At 45.0% G+C, this 12088-nt stretch overlaps 1 long non-coding RNA gene across 1 annotated transcript in view; it reads right to left on the reverse strand.

Moving 5' to 3' along the window:
* LOC126064882 (uncharacterized) overlaps positions 1 to 12088 on the reverse strand; it is a 123501-nt gene that overhangs the window by 60349 nt on the left and 51064 nt on the right. Inside the window, exons 3-4 of the long non-coding RNA XR_007514668.1 lie at positions 5188 to 5301; positions 228 to 385 (exon numbers count right to left, since the gene is read on the reverse strand). This is a non-coding gene — a long non-coding RNA (uncharacterized LOC126064882). The remainder of the gene's footprint in view (positions 1 to 227; positions 386 to 5187; positions 5302 to 12088) is intronic.

Here is a 12088-nt window from a genome sequence, read left to right on the forward strand (position 1 = left end):
TCTGGCAAGTCGTCCACGTGCCTATCCCTAGACTTGATCTAGGCTTCCCTTTTGCCATCTCACAGCACTTACCAATGTATTCCTTCCCCACCTCCCCATTATCCGCCCACCACACGGGGCCCATAACCGGCACTCCATCAACGTGTGATGACTCAGCTAAGGAGGAGACACCCCAGAGTGTGCGCTCCACGTGGGGTGCTTTTCACTACAGCAAAGAAACATCTCACCTCAATTCATTCATAAAGCAGATGACGGAGCTCATTTCCAGTGATGTCCAGCAATGGGTTGCCCACAAGCAAGGGCCACATATGAGTCATCAAAGGAGGCTGTTAGTTGTGATGCTCCCTCCTGCCAATCAACCTGGCTCAGCTCTGCTTTCTCCCTGCTTCTTCCACGGCAAGGAGTTGCAGAGAGGAAAAGAATAAGCACATTTCATCAATTGTTCTAGGGCTTCATTTTTTCAAACACTTGCTCTTCTCACCCCAGACATACTTTATGTGGAACAAATTGATTAAAACATAAAATGAGGATTTGCTTTCTGTTAAGCTCTGCGGTGCATGGTTATTGGGATGTAAGGATGTAAAAAGATTCCAGTGGCTTAACTAAATCCAAAAAATCCATCTCATGCTGTCTTATCTTCAGCCGTAAAGTTTAAGCTCCTTGCTAAGAAGGAAGGAGGAAGAGAACTGGCCCTTATGGAGTGCCTACTGTATGCCAAGCACCAGGTGAGGCTCCTCACATCATTTATTCATTCAGCAAATATTTGAGTACCAGGCACTGTTCTAGGAAGAGAGAATACAGCCTTGAAAACAAATTTTTTCAATTGCCATCACATCGATTCTGACTCATGACAACCCCATGTGTGTTACAGTAGAACTGTGCTCATAGGGTTTTCCATGGCTGATTTTTTTGGAAGTAGATTGCCAGGCCTTTCTTCTAAGCCTCTTCTGGGTAGACTTGAACTTCCAAGCTTTTAGTTAGCAGCTGAGCTCATTAACCATTTACACCATCCAGAGACTCCATAAAAAGAATTGAGTCCCTGTTTTATGAAATTTCCATTCCAGTGATAGGAGACAGACAGTAAGCAAATGAACTAACATATCACATAGTGTCAGGTAGGGATTTGGACTATGAAGAGAAATAAAGCAGGTTAAAATTGCAGGGGTGATGGCAGGCTACTTTAGGTAGGGGATCAGGAAAGTACTCTCTGGGGCAGCGTGGCCCTGGAACAGGGACCTGAGTGATGTGATCAGCAAGACCTATGACTTTCAGGGGGAAGAGTGTCCAAACAGAAGACTTACCCAGCACAAAGGCCCTGAGGCAGCAAGACTTTGGCATACTGGAGAAATAATGAGGGGACCAGCGTACAGGAGCACCAGCAGGAAGACAACAAGGAGCAGGAGGTGTGGACTGAGCAGGATGACGCCAGGTCACATAGCCACGCTATCCAGTCAGCTCCGACTCAAGCCACCCCATGTGTGTCAGAGTAGAACTGTGTTCCATAGGGTTTTCAATGGCTGATTTTTCAGAAGTAGATCTCCAGGCCTTTCTTCCGAGGTGCCTCCAGGTGGACTTGAACCTCCAACCTTTTGGTTAGCAGCTGAGCATGTTAACTGCACCACCCAGGAACCCCCAAGGACTTTGAATTCTATTCTAAGTTTCACCACATGCCTTTGGAGGGTTTCAATAAGGGTGCATCATGATCTGGTTTATTTTTTCAGTGGTTGTCCTGTTTAGTCCCCAACCCCACCTTGAGAGATACGTAGCATTAACCTTACTTTATAGATGTAGGAATTGGAGGTTGGGGAGATTAAATATCTTACCCAAGTTTATCGCGCTTAGAATTTATGATTCCAACTCAGGATGGTGTAACTCTAAAACCAAGGCTATTCCCACCACCTGACACCATCTGAGGACATAACTATGCCTTCCATGACTCCAGAACATGGGTCACAGCCCCAGAACATGGCAGCTGCCTGGTGTGTGTCTTTTAAACAAACGCGTAAAACTCAAAGTCCACCAAATTCTTGGCATGCCTGGATAGTTGAGGGGGTGGATGTGGACAGTTATGGGATTTTTACCATCAAAAAGGAGAATGAAAAAGAATTCAGATGTTTTGACCTCTGCTCTATTCAGGCAATACCCTTCCATGGAAAAACATGATTTTTTTCCCCAGTGTTTCCATTTTTACTCTATTTGATACATTTTCTACATAAACGATTCTGTGCGTGCACACACGTATCAACTTTGAAAAAATCAGCTTGCTCTTCAGTGCAAGGGTCTATTGGAAATGACATTCATTAAAATTTAGCTGAGATTTGAAGATAGTCCCTAATGGCTGTTCACGCACATACATCATGTCAAGAAGAGTCAACTACAAACGAGTGCTGTCAAGGGTGCCCTTTCTACACCCGTATGACCCACCATGGAAAAAAACCTTTTTTCTTCCTTTTCCCAGGGGTGAATTGAAAGAGAAAACACATTACAGGTGAGTACTCAGTGCCTGTGGGCAGCGGTGGTTTCATGTTAGAATTCTCACCTTGTGCGTGGGAGACCCAGTTCAATTCCCAGCCAATATACCTCAAGCACAGCCACCACCCTCTGTCGGTGGAAGCTTGTGTGTTACTTTGACACTGAACAAGTTTCAGTGGAGCTCCCAAACTAAGATGGACTAGGAAGAAAGGCCTGGTGACCTACTTCTGAAAAACAGCCAATGGAATACAATAGTCTGATCCCATTGTACCTGGGGTCACCTTGAGTTGGGGGCCAACTCTGTGGCAGCTAACAAGAACAACCCATTATCTACTGTTGAACAAAAATTCCCCACTGAGTACCCCAAAACTAGCCCGTGCAGCTGTTCATTCATTACTAAGTAGCTCCGGTGGGCCAGACTCCCCCGTTGTGCTGGAGATGCGAGGAGCACCTGCTCCTGGGAGTCGCCCAGGCTTGCCAGAGGGTCTGAGGCCGAACACTCCCTCACAACCACACAATGGCAAATGGGGAAAAGCACAGGAGGACACAAAGCAGAAGCTCTAGGGGCTTCCGGCAGGGGCCTGGGTAGGCTGCAGTGGGGCCCTGAAGTCTGAACTGAGCTGTGGAGGATGGGTGGGCCTGAGGTAGATGAGGAGGACCAGAGACAGGGCATTCTAGGAGCTTTCTTATGAAACCAGCTGCCATTGAGTTGATTCTGACTCACGGCAACCCCACGCGTTTGAGTAGAATTGTGCTCCACAGGGTTTTCGATGACTGGATTTTTTGGAAGTAGATCATCAGGCCTTTTTTCCGGGGTGTTTCTGGCTGGACTCAAACCTCCAACCTTTCGGTTGGCAGCCGAGTGTGTTAACCATTTGCAGCGATTCCAGCAACTTTCTAGGGGCTCCGGAAAGGGCAAATCAAGGGGCACTGGAGGGCGTGACTGGAGCACAGATGGGCAGAACCGTAAGCCTGAGGCAGGACTTTTAGGACATGATTTGGCATCTCTTTCACTCCCCAACACTCACAGACACTGAGTGTGACTCATCCTCCAGAAAAGCCACCACAATAAACAAGCAAGAACAGGCTCAGAAGCCCTAAAAGCTCCCAGGTGTCTAAACGAGGTGGTTCCATAGTCCTGCAAGGGAGGAAGGGGGAGGAGAGGGGTTTGCAGAGGAAACCAGGAACGTCACCCCCCAGGGAGGGAGCTCCAGGTGAGGCTCTGGGGGCCTTTTACATCCCAGAGCTCCTGGGGCCTCCAGAATGAGAAGCAGCCATTAGCACAGCGGGCAGGCCTCCTCCTTCCTCCTAGCTAATGACATTGTCACAGAGGATGGAAAATTACCTTGATGTGTCTACATCTCCAAATTGCACTTCAGAGACAGGCTGCATAAGGCAAACAGACCCCGAGTGAAAACCTGGCTAGACTTCTGAGGCAAAGACTAATAAATAACCCTGAAATATACAATCTGAAGGTAGCTTTGTTCTGTGGCTCCTGGCATCTGCCCCAGGGAGGCTCATGAATTGCAGGGCCTGACAGGTGGGTCAGAGTGGTGTCCGCTGGATGGGTGGAGGCCCTGCAAATTAACCCCAGGCAGGGGTTTCAGGACAAGTCCATCTGCTTAGACTTTTAAGAGAAGCCGGGCCTGGAGGCGAGGGCTACTGGGCACGAACACATCAAGCCCAGCTCACCTAGTCCAGAGCCGGGTCATCTGGCCTGAGTGAGGGCACTCAGCGAGTCACAGGGAGGAAGACAGTGAAGGAGATCTGCAGCAGTGATTGAAAGCGCTCATTAGCAGAGAGACTGCAGCTAAGTGAGTGCAACTGAAAGGGGCGAAATTTTCGTGGTCTGCATTTTTTCTTTCTCAGTCAAAAACCCTCCCAATTTGCCAAAGTGCTTCTGCAATCTTTTGTAAATTGGTCTGCCAGGGTCTCCGTGAGAATGCTAAATGACAAGAAGAAGAATCAATACCTCATCGCCGACGTGGGGGCAACTGTGTGAAAGTAGGGAAAGAAAGATGCAAAGATGTGGATCTCCTGGGATGAAGAGTGGGCACCCAAAAGGTGCCAGATGCCAGCTAAACGGCGAGGACGAGTGAATCCCATAGAAGGCAGCCATAGATGTTGACGTCGGGGTTGTTTCTTTTTTTTCCAAATTAGATTTTGTCAAGGACTACTGATAAGAATTACATCAAATAAGACTATCAAGAATAAATTGACTTGCACATAAGCAATGGCTGCAAAAACTGTGATGTGAATAATAAAGAAAATATTTGTGATGCAAATAACAAAACACACAAACAACTTCAGGAATGGGAGCTCACCTAGAGAAGGGGCTCTGCATTTGGAAGGGTTTACCAAGTGTTAAGGAGTCCTGCTGGCGCAGCAGTTAAGCACTCGGCTGCTGACGGAAATGCTGGCTGTTTGAGTCCCCCAGCCATTCCGTGGGAGAAAGATGTGGCAGTCTGCTTCCGTGAGGATTACGGCCTTGGGAAACCTATGGGGCTGCTATGAGTTGGGATCAACTGAACAGCAACGGGCTTAGATTTTTGGCACCGCGTGTTAACTAGGTTACCTGTGAAAACACATTGATTTTGAGAAAACTCATTGACTATTTACTACAAAAGGGGAATCATTTCTTTTATGAAGTATGAAGAATATGATTCCCCTTTTGTAGTTAAGGAAACCGTGTCACAGAGAGGTTAACTATCTTACCCAAAGTCACACAGCACATCAAAGCTGGAATTCGAGTCCCAGCCCTAGAGCTGGTACCATTAGCTGGAATTAGATTCTTTTTGGTAACTACTGCGTACCAGGGCTCCTGAACTCCTGTAAAAAAAAGAAAATTCAGCTAAGTTATCATTTGAGATATTTTAAAATAATTACACAGCAACAAGCCCAAAAAACCAAGCCACTTACTTATTTTTCGGGATATTTGGACTCCTTTTTGCGTTTCTACCTATTAGAATAAAATCCTTTTTCTCCCCTTTTGTTTTTCTGTCCTGGAAAAACTGCACAAACACCTCTCAACACATGTCACGCTTCTCTCAGCAAATTATCAGCATCTCCAGAAATATTTTATCCATTTGACCAAAGAAAAAGAAAGTCTAGCTGATATTCCCACAAGAACAAGAAAAAAACAGCCGAGTAGCTTCACTCAACTAAACTTTTTCTCTGGAGAGGAATGAAGGGGCAACAGGAGGTAGAAGACATTGTTTTGCATACAAATGTCACCAAAGCTGTTTTCTTTCCCCTCAATGCCATTCAGAGGCTTTCAGCTTCTGGCCCAAACTTCAAAGAGACTCCTGGTTTCTCTCTCAACCAGTTATTTTAGCAAAATAAATAAATAAGCATACATTAGGTAGCAAGAGGGAATACACTTGTACATGTTTTTCTCAAACTCCTAAACCCGTTGCCATTGAGTAGATTCTGACTCACAAGGACCCTGTAGGACAGAGTAGAACTGCCCCACAGGGTTTCCAAGGAGTGACTGGTGGATTCAAACTGCTGACGTTTTGGTTAGCAGCTAAGCTGTTAACTACTGCGCACCAGGGCTCCTGAACTCCTGTAGGAAAAGAAAATCCAGCTAAGTAATCATTTGGGCAACAAGCCCAAGAAACCAAGCCACTTACTTATTTTTCAGGATATTTGGACTCCTTTTTGCTTTTCTACCTCTTAGAATAACAATCCATTTTCTCCCCATTTTGTTTTTCTGTCTTGGAAAAACTGCACAAACGCCTCTCAACACGTGTCATGCTTCTCTCAGCAAATTACCAGCATCTCTGGAAATATTTTCCTCAAACATTGCGAAGGCTGAGAACCAGATTCCTCAAGAACAAAATGGGACTTTCTTTCTTTTTGGTATGTGGTCTTATACCACCAGTATATTCTTTTTCCTCCCAAGTAAACAAATGAATAAAACCCTCTTCCCAAATAACAAATGAATCGTTTTCTTGTTTTATTTTAGAAGGAAGGTCTGGAGTGATTGTTGAGACAGTTCAAGCCAACAGCTTCCACCAGTAGATGCCAGGGGTCTTTTTTTCTGTGTAGTTAATAGCCACACTGTTTTTTCACAGCTCTTTGGTTATTGAAGCCTGCTTGGCAGCAGGTGAGGGCATTAAGTCAATTAATTGTGTTTGGAAGCTGCAGGCTTTGTATTCTGTGAGCCAGGAAAGAATTGCAAGTTTGGCTGTGAGGAAAGGGTCTCAGAGAAGAAGAAAAAGGATTAGGCAGTTTTACAGGGAAGGTGCTGAAAAAGAGCCCACAGCCCAAGTGGCCCAGGTGTAAATTGAGTGAAGACACAGAGAACGCAGTATTGCCAAAGCACCCCCTCCCCAGCAGGCTTGGCTCAGTGGTCTCTTGCTTCCAGCCAGGGCTCAGTACCTCCCCCACAGGTCTGGCTACACTCTCTCCTCCAATTCTTTCTTTCCCTTTGTTTCACCAGCTGTTCAGAAAACCTTTTCCTTCGCTCCCTCCCCCACTACTTGCTCCTTCCCTTCCCTCTGTCTCTGTGTCCTTCTCTCCCACTTCTCTGTCCCTGTGTCCTTCTCTCCCATCTCTCTGTCCCTGTGTCCTTCTGTCCCATCTCTCTGTCCCTGTCGCCTTCTCTCCCATCTCTCTGTCTCTGTCTCCTTTTCTCCCATCTCTCTGCCTCTGTCTCTGTCTCTTTCTCTCCCACCCCTCTGTCTCTGTCTCCTTCTCTTCCACCCCTCTGTCTCCTTCTCTCCCATCCCTCTCTCTCTGTCTCCTTCCCTCTCATCTTCCTTTTGTCACTAATGTTTTATAGGATACACTCCATTTGGCTGACTTTTTTTTTCCCCAGGGAATTGATGTGCAATCCTTTGTTCTCTCAGGCTGTTTTGCTTCCAAGAGACAAAACAGCTATTTCATGTCATGTTCTCTGTGTGTGACTAATAATGACAGAACAGTTATGAGCCATACATTTGGATTCTTAAAAAAATAAAAAACCTTAAATTAGTACCATTTTTAATATAATAATTGGATTAGCATAGATCGCTTCTAAAAGGTAACACGTGAAAGCAAGTTAAATTGCTTAAATTATAGATGTGTAAGTTGATAGATGGGTGGATGGAGAGATGGAGAGATAAATGGATGGATGGATGGTAGATGGATAGACAGATGGATGGATGGTAGATGGATAGACAGATGAATGGATGGGTAGATGGATGGATGGAGAGATGGATAGACGAATGGATAGACAGATGGCAGATGATGGACAGTGACTGGCTAGATGGAAAGTGGTATGTAAGCAGATTCTTGTAGATAAATCAGATCATCTTAGGAACAACATCACCAGTAGATTGGCTCATTTCCAATTAAATGAGTGTCTGCTCTATGCAAGACATAAAGGTGGTGGATGTTTGGGGACATAGTGGTAGAAGATATGGTCCATGCCCTCAAAAGAATTGCAATCTAATTGGGAAATAAAACAATATTTAAATAACAACGTGCATTTGATTAAACATTAAATTGTAAGGGTACAGACTTCAGAGAAAACTCAAGTGGAAAAAACAAAAAAGAAATTCCAAGTAAGGAATGGGATATTCAAGGAAGGCCTCGTGGAAGAGACTTAATCTGAGCTAGGGATTAAAGGACAGATTACGTTTGGAAAAGTGGGGAGGAAGGGCTGTTTTGCAGAAAGTTAGCAAAGGAAATTTAGCATCACCATGTCGTTTCTCTTTTACTGATAGTCTTCCACTGTTCAAGAGCTCTCAGCAAGAGGCATTATAACTTCATTGGTTTCTGTAATGGTACACTTAGCCACAGCACAGTATCTTACACAAATTAGAACCTCAATTAATATGCAGTGAATGAATGAATTGAAGAATGAATAAATGAAGAGATATCATACCAAAATCCCTACCTAGAGTGTAGCCTTTCCTTGGAAGTCTCAGCATAAAATGGAATCCAGCTACGCTCTAGTGTGGGTTGTATTGGATTATGCTTTTATTGCATAAAACAGCCCTGATAGCAAGTTTAAGATACAGATCAGGTTGGTGAAAGAACTTGTATTTTGGCACTAATGGCGACAAACCAGTTTCCTTCCATCTTCCAAGAGGAATCCTTTCATATGTGCTATGAAAATGGCCAAAGGGAAAATAGTCATGCTTTGACACAATCTTAATTAAATAACTTCATTCCCAGTTTTTTATTAAAATAAAAATCTAATAATATTTTGCCCATATATTGTTCTACAAGAAGACAATAACAAATCACTCCACTGGCTTTGGCCTTGCAACCAGCAACGTGCAGTAATTTAATTAGCTAATATGCCGTATCAGCAGTTTAGAGGCCTCAATATACTGCTGTCTGAACTAAACAGGAAGCTTGATCTGGACGTGGTGGCTGCCTCTAAGGTGAAACATCCTGGTCACTGGGGGATCTAGGGAGTTTGCTAATGACTTCAAGTTTTCTTGAGTAGTTTACCCCTGGATCCCCTAAAGTCCATCTGTTCTTTAGATATTGTGCCCTTGGGAAATTCTATCTCCAAGGCTAGAGGGCAAATAGAGAAAATTATGGATAAAAAGGAAGCAATATTATAGTTTCCAAGGATACTCCACCTGGGGGTCTTTGCATTTACTATTTCCTCTCTTTAGAAGGCTCTGCTCACAGTGACCCCTTCCCTTGGCTTCTCACTTCCCGCAGGTCCCTGCTCAAATGTCCCCCCATCCGAGAGGCTTCCCCAGGCCAGCCTACCTATTATAGCACCCCCACTCCTACCCTATCTGCTGCCAAAGACCTCTTTAAAGTGTTGAAAAGCAAAGATGTCACCTTGAAGACTAAGGTGCACCTGACCCAAGCCTTGGTATTTTCAATCACATCATATGCATGCGAAAGCTGAACAATGAATAAGGAAGACCAAAGAAGAACTGATGCCTTTGAACTGTGCTGTTGGTGAAGAATGTCGAATATACCATGGACTGCCAAAAGAACGAACAAATACGTCTTGGAAGAAGTACAGCCAGAATGCTCCTTGGAGGCAAGGATGGTAAGACTACGTCTCACATACTTTGGACATATTTTCAGGAGGGATCAGTCCCTGGAGAAGGACATCATGCTCGGTAAAGTAGAGGGTCAGTGAAAGAGGAAGATGCCCAAGGAGATGGATTGACACAGTGGCTGCAACAACGGGCTCAAGCATAACAACGACTGCGCAGGGCCAGGCAGTGTTTCCTTCTGTTGCACATAGGCTCGCTATGAGTTGGAACTGACTTGACAGCACCTAACAACAACAACAACACTCCTACCCTGGCCTCCTTATTCTCTGTCCGCCTAACAACAACGACACTCCTACCCTGGCCTCCTTATTCTCTGTCCACCTAACAACAACAACAACGCTCCTACCCTGGCCTCCTTATTCTCTGTCCGCCTAACAACAACAACAACAACACTCCTACCCTGGCCTCCTTGTTCTCTGTCCACCTAACAACAACAACAACACTCCTACCCTGGCCTCCTTATTCTCTGTCCGCCTAACAACAACAACAACACTCCTACCCTGGCCTCTTTATTCTCTGTCCACCTAACAACAACAACAACAACACTCCTACCCTGGCCTCCTTGTTCTCTGTCCACCTAACAACAACAATAACACTCCTATCCTGGCCTCCTTGTTCTCTGTCCGCCTAACAACAACAACAACACTCCTACCCTGGCCTCCTTATTCTCTGTCCACCTAACAACAACAACAACACTCCTACCCTGGCCTCCTTGTTCTCTGTCCACCTAACAACAACAACAACAACACTCCTACCCTGGCCTCCTTGTTCTCTGTCCACCTAACAACCTAACAACAACAACAACAACAACAACACTCCTACTTGGCCTCTTTATTCTCTGTCCACCTAACAACAACACTCCTACCCTGGCCTCTTTATTCTCTGTCCACCTAACAACAACAACAACAACACTCCTACCCTGGCCTCCTTATTCTCTGTCCGCCTAACAACAGCAACAGCAACACTCCTACCCTGGCCTCCTTATTCTCTGTCCGCCTAACAACAACAACAACACTCCTACCCTGGCTTCCTTATTCTCTGTCCCTGTTCTTTTCTCCATAGCACTTATTACTATGTTACACAAATATTTGTTTTCTTTGCGCTCAGCCTCCTCCCATGAGAATAGACACTTTGAAAGGGAATAATCTTGCCACTTGTCAGTAGTAGGCACTACGATAGCTTCAAGGCTAGAACAGTGCCTGGTACACAGAAGACACTTAATATTTATTTTAAGGAATGAGGAAGTGAACTTATTGGGTTGTTGCTTTGCATATTTTAACTTCCTTAAAGAACCAAGCTGAAAGCAAGAGCTCTAGTAGGTCTATTAAGACATAAAAACCTGTAGCTGTCAAGGCAATCCCCACTCATGGTGACCCCATGTGTGTCAGAGTAAAACTGTGATCCACAGGGTTTTTAGTGGCTGATTTTTCATCAGTTCACCAGGCCTTTCTTCCAAGGTGCCTCTGAGTGGACTCAATCCTCCAAACTTTCAGTTAGCAGCCAGCTTGTTAACCATTTGCACCACCCCAGGACTCCTTATAGCTAGCGTTTATTGAACACCTACTATGTGTTAGCCACTAAATTGTGCTAATCGCCTTATGTTCATTAACTCATCCAATCTTCAGGACAACATTGTAAACTAAATTCTACTATTATCACATTTAGAGGAGATCAAACGAATGAAGTCTGCCTGACACAGATTCCATACAAGGGGGATTATATTTAGGACCATCCCCTTGGCAGCTGGTGTCTATGCTGACAGCAAAGAAAGCACTAGAGCTGAGTGGTGAGGATGATGATAATACGCTGACATACGTGCTCCGTACTCTTCTGAGTACCTTATGTTTTACTTTGTTTAACAGCAGCCCTGTGAGGTAAACACGGATATTTCCATTTTCCAGAAAAGGAAAATGAGCCAGAGAGAAGCTGAGTAACTTGTCCAAGGTCACACAGCTACTAAGGGGCAGAGTCCAGCTTCACGGTTTGTGTAGAAAGCACGTCCCAGTAGACATGGCCGTCAGACTGTCTGGGAGCCCAGAACTAAAACCATTTCTGAGGGCAACTCTTCAGACAAAGATCAGACCGGGCTATAGGACATACATTGATACTGGCGAGGAGTGTGCTTCTTAGCTCAACTGGATGCGTGCAACCAAACGGGCAGCTCCTGTCCGGAGGTGAGATGAGAAGGCAGATGGGGGCAGGAGCCGGTTGAATGGACACAGGAAATCCGGGTTGGAAAAGAGGAGTGTGTGTCACATTTTAGGGACAGGAACTAGGGTCACGTAACAATGTGTATATAAATTTTTATATGAGAAACTCACTTGAACTGTAAACTTTCACTTAAAGCACAATTAAAAAAAAAAATTGGAAGAACAAATAAGAGAGATACTCAGGACTGGAATCCCCATCAGCAGCTCTGAAGATCCACAAGCTGGGGCTTGGCAGGTGCTACCATCAGAGTGCGCTGTGGGGGTTCGGAGACAAGAGAGTTGCTTTTCTCTGAAGAAGCTTACGCAATGTTTACAGAAGGCTGCTCACTAAAGAGACCACTAAAGGTGGAACCTCTTACCAAAGGGCATTTCTACGCCTAATAATCA

Source organism: Elephas maximus, chromosome 21 (assembly GCF_024166365.1).
Source record: "Elephas maximus indicus isolate mEleMax1 chromosome 21, mEleMax1 primary haplotype, whole genome shotgun sequence".
NCBI classification, from domain to species: domain Eukaryota; kingdom Metazoa; phylum Chordata; class Mammalia; order Proboscidea; family Elephantidae; genus Elephas; species Elephas maximus.